The following is a 13132-nucleotide window of genomic DNA, read 5'->3' as shown; positions in this document are numbered from 1 at the left end:
TGAAAGGTTGGCGTGGAGTAATTAAGACTTCCCTTCAACAGCAATTAGGAATCTAGGACTCTTTATGACAGTCCTGTGAGTGAGTCATTTTGCAAGGGGATTCTGTAGACTCAGATGAGGGTTCAAGTGACTGTACCCTGGGCCAACATCTTGACCACAGCCTCATGGAAGACCTCCAGCTGAAATCACCCAGCTTCCAAGGTAACGATCTACAGAAACTCTGTGAGATAACATATATTTATTGTTAAAGCCACTAAGTTTGGGAGTGATCTATTATACAACAGGAGATAATATAGAAAATACATCTATTATCAAACAGGCATCTATTGAGGGTTGGCTGTATCTCTGAATATTTAGGGAATTTGGGCATGTGAAGGATAAATATGGAAACAGCTATACATCAAGACTAACTAAAGAAAGGGGATGGAACCTGAATGGTTAAAAATAAGGGTTCCATAAAAAAGTTCCAAATCCCTAAGTGACCACAAGTCATGAACTACTGTAAAATTCCCTGCATGTCCCAAGAAGAAAAGAGGCTGGGAGGCCACATCTGGGGGAGGAAGTGTGAGGGATGACAGTGCTTCTATGATCTGTTGACTTTGTAAAGTAGGCTGCACACTTACTCCCCATTGATTCTTCCTTTATATTATCAAGTCCAGTGTGGTTTGAGTGCATTGCTCTGTTCGATTTATGTTAGTTCACAAAGCAAGAAATAGGACAAACCTGTTATGAGGACAAAGGGCTCATACTACGCAGTTTTTCTCTCCAGTGTCAGTACAAGTCGATCTTACAGACTTCAAGTGGAAGAACATTCATGTTAGCGAGTGCTCTGGCACATTCCATCTCTTTTCCTTGGAAGGGGCTCAGTGTCCTGCATGGCCAGTTCAAAGGAGAGGCTGGAACTCTGGAAAAAAACCAAAAATACTAACCACCTTCTTCCTCTTTGACTCTTAATTAGAGTGGACCTAATTTTTTCCCTGTTATTTTCTTTTCTTCATCTTTAAAATGACATAATGTGGATCAATTTCCATTGTGCTGGACTTCACAAACACCTTGTACAGATGGAGACACAGGACTCTGGTTGTTGTTGTGGTTAACATATTCCATTTAGAACCATAGAGCTTTGGTGCTACAGAATGTCTACAAAATCAGTTGGTCTCCTAGTTTGCAAACAGAGTCCCACAAAGCGTTAGGGTTCCTCAGTAGTGCTCCAATTTTATATCTTTTCATATGCTTGGGTTCTGGCCATATTTATTTAAACAAATGCTCCTGGGCCTCTGATTTAGTTATTGCCCTCATATTTAAGATGCTTAACCTGAGGTTTCAAGAAATAAATGGATTTGTGTAAAGTCACATAGTTTGTGGTGGCTGGTTTGACATGACCCTACAATGTAGGGTTTCAGATACCTGGAGGGTGGTCATCAAACATCCCATGCCATCTTCCAAAGAGCAGGATAAATGTTACACATTTACAGGTACAGCCAATTGGGAAATACAAGGATGTGGCTCAAGTTAGGTGTGCTTCATCTCCTCCTTCTCCCCAGTAGTTAACTCACCCCATCATTGGGAAGACTTTTTTTTCTTTATCTTGGCTAGATTTTAATTACTAGTGCTTTTTGACATTTTACATATCTAGTCAAATACTCTTCTTTGAGAATTTGTTAACACTTCAGGGAGAAGGAACCACTTTCCTAAAGTCATGGATACATTTCTATTGTGAGAATGAAAAAAGCCATTAAAATGTTTGAATCATTAAAAATGTAATTTCTCCCCCAAATAATCTTGTTTTTACCTAGGGTGGACATGGACAATGTAAAAGCAACACAGTAGGTGGCTCTCTTGAGCAGAAAGATGTAAAAGGATTTTGATTCTGCAGCTCCCCTCAATTCAGGATAACACCTGAGGCGTCAGAACACGACCCCTCCTGTGGTCTCCAGGGGCTGTTCAACCCCAGTGGAAGGCTTCAAGCCATTCCATCCCCTCCAAGTCTTGTCCAACAGTAATTCATGAAGCTATGAAATGCCTAAGGAAGAGGATTTTCAATATAAGTATTTCCCACAAAGTTTTAAAGAAATCAATTTAATTATAAAGCAGGCAGTTATTAAGTGTCTCTAATTTTTCAATCTGAAGAAGAATATCCAAATTTTATTTGTATCTTCCATCAGGTTTATGTGGAGGGCTGGCCAAAGAGAAGGAAGTGCTGCTTCCTGCAGTTGTTCATAGGCCCCCTGGGTCTCTGGTTCCCCATTTCCCTCCCTCTGAGGTGACCATCCATTTTGATATTTGTAACTAACTGAAAACATTCTTTCTGCGAACTTAAGTTGGCAAAAATGTCAACAGGGAAAGCATTTCCACCTGATAAAAATGAAATAAAATTCTGGGTAACATTTAGCCTTTCTTTGTCTGTCAAAAGACTTTATCATGAATCTTTTAAGCTACTTACCAGTATGTAAAATTGAGTCAAAAATCGAATGTGTTCTTAATAAGTAAATCCAAGGGTTCTTGAAATGGTTCCATATTCTTGTTAGCTTGCTCAGATTGACTAGTGGCTGGCAATGGGCCTGTGATCCTGCATTTTTTTATGTGAATAAAGCTAATTAAATTGTTTTTAAAAAGTGCCATTGTGTTCATTTTGGAATTTGATTACGGGGCACTTGCAAGAAATTAGTACAGAAGGTTTACTTAAGAATAAATAAAAATAAAAAAATAAAATAAAATAAAAAATATCAGGTCTTACAAAATATTGTACAACTAACAAAATATTTGTAGTTGTTATACTTTCTTGAATACTTGTCATATACTGGTTTCTGCATCAACGATGCCTAACATACGTTAATAATATGAGGCATACAACATATAGTACTCTACCTAATTTCCCAATAACCCTATGAGGTGGTATAATTAGCATGGTTTTACACATGAGAGAACTGAGATTCACACATGTGGGTCTCCTGTGGTCTCACTGTGTGGAAGTGGATAAGAGGCAGAAACCCAAGAAGCCCCTAAACCTACTTGAACCACTCTCCTGTATAGCTTCCCTACTGCAGATTGGGTATAGTGTACCAGCAATCAAATTTACTGGCTTCCCTTTAATCACTTTTAGGTGATTTAAAGAAACATGGTTTTGCAATCTTTTATTTGCATCCATGAACCATGGGGTTTCCCTTTTTAGAAAAAGGCAAAGTGTCTGGTAGTGTGGCAGCAAGAAAACTGTACTTGATTCACCTTACTCCACTTTTCCATCAAAGCAACTATGATAATTCAGATGCCAAGTTACCACAACCAGAAAAGAAGATTATCAGTCAATTATTTGCTAATGTCTGTTAAGAACAACCCATTAAGGAATACTCAGGTGGCAAAATAAATCCTCAAGTTCCATTAGTCAAGGATGAACAAACAAAAAGATAACATGAAGCCTATAAAAAATAGTGCAGTTGTTCATAAATCTATACTGTCCAAGGATAATACCACATGAGAAAAAACATACGCAGAAGAGAAGAAAAGTCACCTAGACCACATTCTCTTTACGTTCTCAACAAATTGGAGAAAGCGTGAGCTTGTGAAGCAAGAGTTGAGAGATGAGATAAAAGTGGCTTCGGGAATGCCAGCAGACATGAAAAAGGATCTGACAGGGGCAGGAAGAGAATTCTGGGAACCTAAAAATGCAACAGAAGAATCAAAATATGCCTTGAAAGTAGTAAGTAGAATAGGTAATGCAGAGAATCAAGTCAAGTCAGTGATATAGAGACAATGGTGATGTGGAGATATGTTGTAGACAAATATATCTGGCTATAGATGCTGAAAAAAGATCTTAAAAAATTAGAGAGAGGAATTTGCTATAGAGAACAGAAAACCAATTTTAGGCAAGCAACATTCAGAAGAGAGAGACCAAAACAAAAGAAAGAATAAGGAAAGATACATAGACGAAAACTTGACTGATCTAAAATGATCACCATTATCAGCAGCATTAGCAGCACTTCACAAATGTGGATTGTGATCCAAGGAGCTTACACCATCTTTCAGGATAAACTATTGATAGACTAGCATATTCTTGCAACTCTTTTTTTTTTTTTAAAAAGAATTGAAAAACATGTAGTTTAACAAAGAAGAAAATTTGTGCTGCCCTTAGGCTATTCTTCCTAATATTTTATAAAACTTTATAAGAAAGTTTTAAAAAGGCAGAGTTTTGATGAAAAATGTTAACCCAAGAGTTCTTACAGTAATACAAAAGGTTGTTGTCTGAAATGTTCATGCTTAAAGGCCAAAGAAAGGCATTTTTAATCATGGAAGGATTTCGGAGAAAAATAGCACTCTTGTGGATGTGTGCTCGAAAACATGACAGCTGCTCCGAAGATGAGTCAAACACTCTTACCCGTGAATGGACAAATTCAACCATTAAAGAACCATAGTGTAAACTGATAACATTGAGAAAAAAAATGTTAATTCTAAATAATTGTTACAATTATGATTCCAAAATTCAGTGCAAAAGTAACATGATATAAACAAATTCAACCAAAATGAAATTTTGGTTTCACAAATTACATTTATAAAGGTTGGAGAATGCAGATAATTAGTAATATCCTAATTTGTTTTATCGCATAGAGAATTACTGCAGTGTACTGCCTTTATAATTAAAAAATTGTAGTTTCACATATGTCTTTGAAAAATTTGAAGTAGATATAAAGATATATTAGTTAGGAATGTATTCAACTATAAACACACCATAACCAATAAACAGTATATTCAACAATAGGGATTACTTTTTCTCTTATAATAAAGATTCCAGAGGTAGTTAGTTGTTGGTGTTGTTTTGGGAAATAAATCATCTTTAGAGATATATCTACAAGTCTTGATCCTGCCCTCCTGTTCACAAGGAAACTGCTGTGGCTCCAGCTGGTTGACCACATCCAGGCCAGAAGGAGAAAGTGGAGAATCAGATGCTCCAGCAGAATCGTGCTTCATTTTACTGGCCAGAACTGTATCAAGGGGCTCTGTCAACTGTTACTGAACAGGTGAGCATTAAATGAATATTTGATGAATGACTTCATGAACTAAAATAAAGCAGCTGAAACATGCCACACATATATTTTAATAAGTTAAAGACTGTAAAATTGAGTTCAAAAATAAAAAATACACATATAATAAAAGGATACAGAAATAAACAGATGTAAACTTGTAGGAAAATTTACCATGTGCCTCTCATATTTTGAAAGATTAGGGGACTGAAAATCAAGGACTTAAGTTAGATAATATAATTTGGCAGGATTAAATAGTAAGTATTATTTAATAAAAATGAATTAATGTATATCTACTGAAAATAGAATATACATGTAGAATGTTCACAAAATAAATACAGGATTTTTAGGGATACAAAGAAAACCTCAACAGATTTGAAAATACAGATAGAGCATAATTACATTTTCTGATAACTTTGGCTCTTCATCAGGTTTAAATAACTAAAACAAGCAAACGCATTTAACCATGTGATAATTTTCTTAAAATTTCTTAAACAACTACTGAGCGAAAAGGGAAAATAAAATTTTCACTACAGATCGTGAACTGATACTGGGAAAGTTATTTAGAAAATTATCATATGAAGTGAACAGTATATCTATAGACAAAACAAGTAATTTATGTACTTTTGTGATTTATTAGCAGTGACAGTTTTATGTTTCAAAGATTATTTATTTATTTATTTATTTGAGAGTGAGAGTAAGCAAAAAGAGAAAGAGAGCACAAGCAGGGGGAGGAGTAGAGGAGGAGAGAGAAAGAATCTCAAGCAGACTCCACTCAGAGCTGGGAGCCTGGGGCAAGGGCTGGGGGGTGGGGGGAGTGGTGATCTCATGACCCCCAAGATCAGGACCCCAGCCAGAACCGAAAGTCAGTTGCACAACCTACTGATCCACCCAGGTGCCCCTAGTTTTATGTTTCAAAAGCAACAAAACAAATTTGAGTAAAATAGGGAAAATAAATAAGAATAAAAGCAGACAGTAAAGAATTAGAGAATGGAAATAGAATAATTAGTGTTGATTAGAAAGTTCAAGGGGCACGTCTTTAAGAATATTTATAAAATAGATTTAGGATAAGATTTATAAAAATAGAATAAGGATAAGGATAAGGATAACCGCAGCCCGGGTGGCTCAGCGGTTTAGCGCTGCCTTCAGTCCAGGGCCTGATCCTAGAGACCCCGGATCGAGTCCCACATTGGGCTCCCTGCATGGAGCCTGCTTTTCCCTCTGCCTGTGTCTCTGCCTCTCTTTCTCTCTTTGTGTTTCTCATGAATAAATAAATTTTAAAAATTAAAAAAAAAATAAGGATAATCAGGAGAAAGTGAGAGAGTATTCAAAAATAAAATTGAGAAATAAGAAAGGGCTATAAAATAGACATGGTAGAGAGGAAAACTATTAGAGATTTATTTGCATAATTCTAAGGCAATAAATTTGAAAATCTGAATAATTTGGACTGAAAATATAATTGACTTGATGTGATTTAAAAAATAAATAGAAGATTGAATAGAAAAATTAGCTTTGGAGAAAATAAATAAGGTATCAAAGACTTATTTCCAGAAAGACACTTGTCTTATTGGCAATTTTCCCCCCCAGTTGTCCAGGCATTGATAATTCTGATGCTATATAACTTTTCAGATAATGAGTGGGAAAAATCAGAGAGGATGACAAAACATGAGAGACTCCTAACTCTGGGAAATGAACAAGGGGTAGTGTAATGGGAGGTGGGAGAATGGGGTGACTGGGTGATGGGCACTGAGGGGGGCACTTGATGGGTGAGCACTGGGTGTTATACCATATGTTGGCAAATCGAATTCCAATTAAAAAATTTTTAAAATAAAAAAAAACTTTTCAGATAATAGAAAATCATGGACAGCTATACAAATCATTTATTTATGCTAATTTTTATTAAGTTTCTCATTTTAATTGCTGTATAGTTAATATAGTGTTATATTAGTTTCAGGTGTAAATTATAGTGATTCAACACTTCCATATGGTCCTCAGTGCCATGCAAATAATTTATTACGATAACTTAACCTTGGTATCAATATCTGAATGAGGTAAAATGAAGTAGCATAGCTACAGAACTGAGATTTTCAGTATATTTCTCAGCTACCTACATTAAATGTATTGGGAATATGTGCAAAAATTTCAGATTTGTGGGTCCCACTCTTCCCCATTGGATCAGAGTCCTTAAGGATGGGGCCGAATAATATTAAATTCTTATTATCAATTTAATATAGAAAAATATATAAAAGAAAATGCGTTTTGAAAGTCTTAGAAAAATGTTTGCTCATATTACACTTTAATAGAAGAAATGTGGAAGATTCCAACAGTGTAGAGAGTACACAGTAAAAAGCATCCGTATCCCCCTTCTCTCGCCACCATCTTATTCAAGTTTTGTCCCCAAAGATATCTTCTGGTGTGAACAACAAAAAAGATGCATATACCAGTATCTATCTTTACCTATCCATCTTCAATAAGTGTAAAAATGTGGCCAGAATATGCTCATTCTTCTTCAAGTTGCTTTCTCTCATTTAATAAGTTATACTGCAAACTTTCTATATATTGTACACAGAAATCTATTTTTTTCCCTAATGGCAACATACTATCCCATCAAAAGGATATGTGTGTGTGTGTGTGTTTTTCTTTGAAGATTTTATTCATTCATTAGAGAGAGAGAGAGAGAGAGAGAGTGCACAAGTTGGGGGTGGGCAGAGGGAGAGGGAAGCAGATTCCCCATTTAGCAGGGAACAGGAGTGACTCCGTTCTCAGGACCCTGAGATCATGACTTGAGCGGAAGGCAGACACTTAACCGACTGAGCCACCCAGGCGCCTCAAAAAGATATGTCTCAAAATTAAGACTGATTGGTAAATATATTGGTTGTTTTGGTTTACTTTTGCACTTTCTGCATATACTTTGTGAATACCTCTATGTGGTAAATATTTAGTAGCAGAGTTGCTGGGATCTAATATACATGGATTTTTAATTGGGTACCTATTGCCAAGCCCTTCCCTAGAAACAATAAGGAATACGAGTACCTGGTTTCCCACATCCTTGCCAGGACCGGGTGTCTTCATCAAATGTTTGGAATTTTGCTATATTAATAGACTTAAAATACTATCTGTTTTAGTTTTAAGTTGTATTTCTTTAATTATCAAAGAGTTTGGGAATTGTTTCAAATTATATTGTCCACTTACAGTTTTTCTTCTACCCCCTGTGAACTACCTGTTTGCAACTATTCTTTTTACTACTGGATTTCTTCTCCTTCTTGTGATAGATTGCTTGAGCACTTTGAAAATAATGGAATTGATCTCCAATTCGCTGTTTTTAACAAATTTCTATTGTCTTTTGGCTGAGGGGCATGTTTTCTATTAGAGAATTAAAATTATTCAAAAGACAAATTTATCTTTTTGGTTACGGCTTCTGAGTCCTGTGATCTTCATCTTTAAATTGTTTCCCACGTGGTGATTCTACTGCCTCACAGCTGATCTCAGTTATAAAAATGTATGTGAAAATCCATATTTCTGTAAAGAATTGGTGCAACTCACCCACTACAGTAAAATAGTCTATCCTAAATTCAAGAATGGTTCACCAGTAGGAAATTGATCAATATATTATTTCATAGCAGTATTTCAAAAGAGACAAATATAGTAATTTCAGCAGATATAAAAATGTAGGATACAATGTAACCTATTTCTCATGGAAGAAAAAGAAACTCTTAGAAAGCTGAGAACATATTTCTGTAGATGATTAAGAATAAGTGTCATGAAGTATCAGCCAGTGTGATGTTTAATAGTGAAGCACTAGGGACAATTCCAATTAAGATTGGAAAGCTGACCAGAATTCCTGCCCCTGCCATCATTATTTCAGATTGTTATGAACAGAATGTCCAGCACAACATGCAGAAAATGGAAAGAGGGTGCATGAATATTCAATGGGAGAGAACAAAATTATCATTATTTGCAGACGACATAAGTATATAGAGGAAAAATTCAAGGAAATCCACTTGAAAATTTCTTAGAATTAAAGTAATTTCAGAAAGGAAATGTTTTGGTCCCTTCCGGCTAGTATAGCAAAATACCACAGACTGGAGCTTAAACAACACACAGTGATTTATCATGGTTCTGGAGGCCATCAAGTCTGAGATGAAGATGCCAGCAGATCCAGTGCCTGGTGGGGGCCCACATCCTGGTTCATGAGCAGCTGCCTTCTCCCTATGCCCTCACGTGGTAAAAAGGGACAAGAGAGCTCTCCGGATTTCCTTTATAAGGTAAAATGGGGCAAGAAAGCTCTCTAGATACCTTTTATAAGGGCACTAATCCCACTAATCATGAAGGTTCTGCTCTCAAGACTTACCTCCCAAAGCCCCGCTTCAAATACCATCATGTGGAGGGGGAAGGTTTGAATACTATATGAATTTGTGGGGGAAACATGACCATTCAGTCGATTCAGGGAGGCAATAGAGAGTAAAAGGTCGAAGAAATTTTTGTTTTCTATGAACAAATAAGAAACAATGAGGAGAATTAATGGAGAAAAAATGGCTTAGTGTCTTTCAGAATGACGATTAATGCTAATTCATGGCCATAACTCAACAAAATATATGTGGAGTTTATCTGAAGGAATTTAAAAATCCACCTAAATCCAGCTAAAGATATAAAAGTAAACCTAAACAAAGGGATAGGTTTCTCATGTTCTTCCATGGGATGGTTAAGTACTTTAAAGATATTACTCCTCAGATGAATTTTTAGGCTTAATGTTATTGCAGTGAAAATCTCAGTCTGAAGAGTCATTTGGTAAATGATTCTGAAGTTAATTTCAGAGAGTAAAATGGGTGGGAATAACAAAATTATTTTGTAAAAGAATAGCAGTGCTGAAGGAGAGACTTTAATTATTAGATTTCACCATGTTTAATGATGATATTAGAATTAAAAGGACACCTGCATTAGGTAAGTTTCAAAATACACTCAGTATTGGTCCAAGTGCCTTAGCTGAAACTCTTGGGGCCAGATGTGTTTTGGAATTTAACATTTTGGAATTTAAAAGGTAATTTGGTTGTATCCTAAATAATACTGAATACCTTCAGTGGAGTCTGGACCAGTTACTCCATAATCAAATACACTGATATTTCTGTAACAAAACTGGGCAGGATACATCAAAACTATAAACGGCCTCCTACTGATATGGATCATATTTTTCTCCCAAATGAATGTTGGCACCAAACTCATGATAAACAGCTTTCAGTTTTCAGAAGTTTTGGGTTATAGATTGTGGGCCGCTATGTATGTGTGTCACAGGCTGTGTTCCTGGGACTCTGGGATGATGATTAGGGTGCAGGATGTGGGATAGGGAGTGTTCTTAGGATCATCATGGAAACAAGTAGGGAATGGAAGTGAAATCAGGCAAAGGGAGAAATTGAGCTTTGATTCAATCCCAACACAGGCTTCAGCCACATGGGGAGGGGCTGATAGGGCCATCAGAATTCTCCTTAGCTAGGGGAAGGGCTGTCTTCTGCAGCTGGAGGAGTGAGTCTTTCATTCCTGAGGGGGGAGGGAGTCTGGGTGATACACCAAGGTGTGTACTGCATGTATGGCAGTGTAATATGTGATAAGGAAACATCATAAACCAATGGATTAGTCAAGAAAGAGTTTGGAGAATGATCTCCAGTAAATTCCTTACTTCATACTATATACAAAAAATAAACATGAATCATAAAATTAAATATAAGAAATAAAGCAAAGCATGTAGGAAATATGAATATATATTCTCTAGTCTTTAAAGTGGAGAGGGAATTATAAACATAAAAGCATGGAGGAAGTCACAAAGTAAAGGCAAAGATTTGAGGACAATTAAAAATTTTAAATAATAAAATCATCATCAAAATCAAAAGGCCAAAAACAAATGGAGAAAAAAATTTGCAGTGCACATAGCCCAGGATTAATATACAAATGTACATACATATGTATAAATATACTGCTCACATAAAGTTCATAAGAATAGCTCATAAAAAAAAGAACAGCTCATGTAAATAAGAATCACCAATAGAAAAATGGGCAGCATTATAAACTGAGAGTTCTATAAGCATGGGAAAAATGTTCTCAAAATAAATTCAAAGAAATCCTAATTAAAACATTGAATTATTGGGACACCTGGGTGAATCAGTCATTGAGCATCTACCATTGGCTCAAGTTGTGATCTCGGGGTCCTGGGATTGAGCCCCACATCGGGCTCCCTGCAGGGAGGGACCCTGCTTCTCCCTCTGCCTATGTCTCTGCCTCTCTCTCTCCTTGTGTCTCTCATGAATAAATAAATACAATTAAAAACAAAACAAAAAAACCAAAAAAAGTCATTATATTTATCACATTTTTACCTATGTTAAATTCTACTCATGAAACAGAATGTTTAATGTTGGCAAGTGTCCAATACTTATACCCCTAATAAATTGTTGCCACTTACTTAGAAAACTTTTCTCTCTTTTTTGATGGTCATTCTCTCTCTCTCTCTCTCTCTCTTTTTTTTCCAAGCCAAACTGTATCCAGCCTTATTAAAGATACTTTTCATAAACAATCATGGTATTTCAGGCAGGACTTGGGCGGCCAATTGTTAACAGTATACAACAACTTTCAAACTCCCTTCTTCAATGGACTACCAAAATCAGAAAGCCACTATAAAACCCCATGAAGTCTTCATGTGATGCTCTGAACAGGGCAAGTTTAGAGTGAGGGTTGACAGTTCACATTTAGCATGTTGTTTAACAACTTTTCACAAGCAGACCCGGACTTTCAGGAAATGAAATGAAAATGGCAGAATTATCAATCTGAAGATCCACAAGCTAAAAAAAGGAACTCTTTTGAGGGACGCCATCTCAATGGTGACACTGTAAAGTCCAGATTTCCTGACATACTGGGAACCATTTCATGGAGTCAGGTTCCAACAGGTCTCTGGGTTTAAGGGAGTCAAGTCTATGTTGAAGGCAGAGAGGGAGAAGAGTACATAAAAAAATGAATTTTAGTTTTTCCACACCACCAAGGTGGCTCATGTGTGTCAACATCGAGGAATCCCTCCTCCTGGGAGCCAAGAGGAAGTTTCTTAAAACTAGAAGGGGAAGGTGTTTTTCCCTCTTGTTATCAATCTAGCTTCGGAGATATTCTATTAGTGACATGCCCTTCCCCCAAAACAACAATGAAGTGTTCCGTGTGTTAACAACATAGCTTAAAAAAAAAAAAAAAGTAAAACAAAATTCTGCATTTTTATAAAACTTGATAAAAAAATAGTATTTCAAACTGTACAGTCACCAGAAGTACACAGTTATCAAAAATGCACACACTTCACTTGGCATCTCCAGCACCTTCAGCTTTCTGTGCCTGGTCTGTTTAGGCCTTTCCATTTTCTGCAGGTTATTTCCATCCTTGCCAGCATCAGCTTTCCCTTTTTTCCCTTTGGGTACCTTCTCTCCCTTCTTTGCAGCGGCCTTTTTAGGCTTGGGCTCTGGCTTTGGAGGAGCAGGTTTAGCAGATAACCTTGCAGATCTTCTCTGTGGCTCATCCTTCACCTTGGCTTTATCTCCTTTAGCCTCCCCTTCAGCCATGGCAGCCGTCGAGGGAGGGAGACTGGAGGCGCCAGCAGCAGGGGGAACTCGTGGGCGGCAGCTCTGATGGCCATTCTCATTCAGACTTAAAACATCCCCTTTTTGACTGGACTCAGAGGCAGAAGCCCTCAGAGAGGATAGGCTCCATCTCTTGTTATCTGTTCCTGGCATTTTTCTTTGGCCCCTTCATTCTTTTGGTCAAAAGTTTCATAACCTGCAGCCCTTCCTTATTCTTCTTAGTACACTGTTTGGAGCAATACACCCACATTTGTGTGGACCCTCGAGTAACAAGATGCAGAATTTGGGCTAATTGGTCCTAGGTGTCCTATCTTCCTTGTTTTGGGGCTTTCTCACAACATACTGGGAGGCAGTGTCTTCTTCAGAGAGACTGGTCTGTGCATTCTGCGAGCTCTTCTGGGCCCCAGATGACGAGGTGCAGTCCTATGAGTGAGTCCAGGGATATCCTTCCCCTCCTTGTTTTTACAAGAAATTGAGAACCCTCAGATGGGCATCCACAGATGTGTGCATTCGTTCTCC

The 13132-nt window shown here is 37.1% G+C and overlaps 1 long non-coding RNA gene and 1 pseudogene across 1 annotated transcript in view; one reads left to right on the top strand and one right to left on the bottom strand.

The window, feature by feature from the left end:
* Positions 1–5029, top strand: part of LOC111094562 — an 88487-nt gene extending 83458 nt beyond the window's left edge. Inside the window, exon 5 of the long non-coding RNA XR_005385736.1 lies at positions 4875–5029. This is a non-coding gene — a long non-coding RNA (uncharacterized LOC111094562). The remainder of the gene's footprint in view (positions 1–4874) is intronic.
* Positions 5030–12335: 7306 nt separating this feature from the next.
* On the bottom strand, positions 12336–12607 carry LOC119877923 (annotated as a pseudogene).
* Positions 12608–13132: the final 525 nt, after the last annotated feature.

The sequence above is a fragment of the Canis lupus genome, chromosome 38 (assembly GCF_011100685.1).
Source record: "Canis lupus familiaris isolate Mischka breed German Shepherd chromosome 38, alternate assembly UU_Cfam_GSD_1.0, whole genome shotgun sequence".
Classification (NCBI taxonomy): domain Eukaryota; kingdom Metazoa; phylum Chordata; class Mammalia; order Carnivora; family Canidae; genus Canis; species Canis lupus.
Note: the sequence above shows the minus strand (reverse complement) of the source record. Positions and strands in the feature narration are given on the sequence as shown.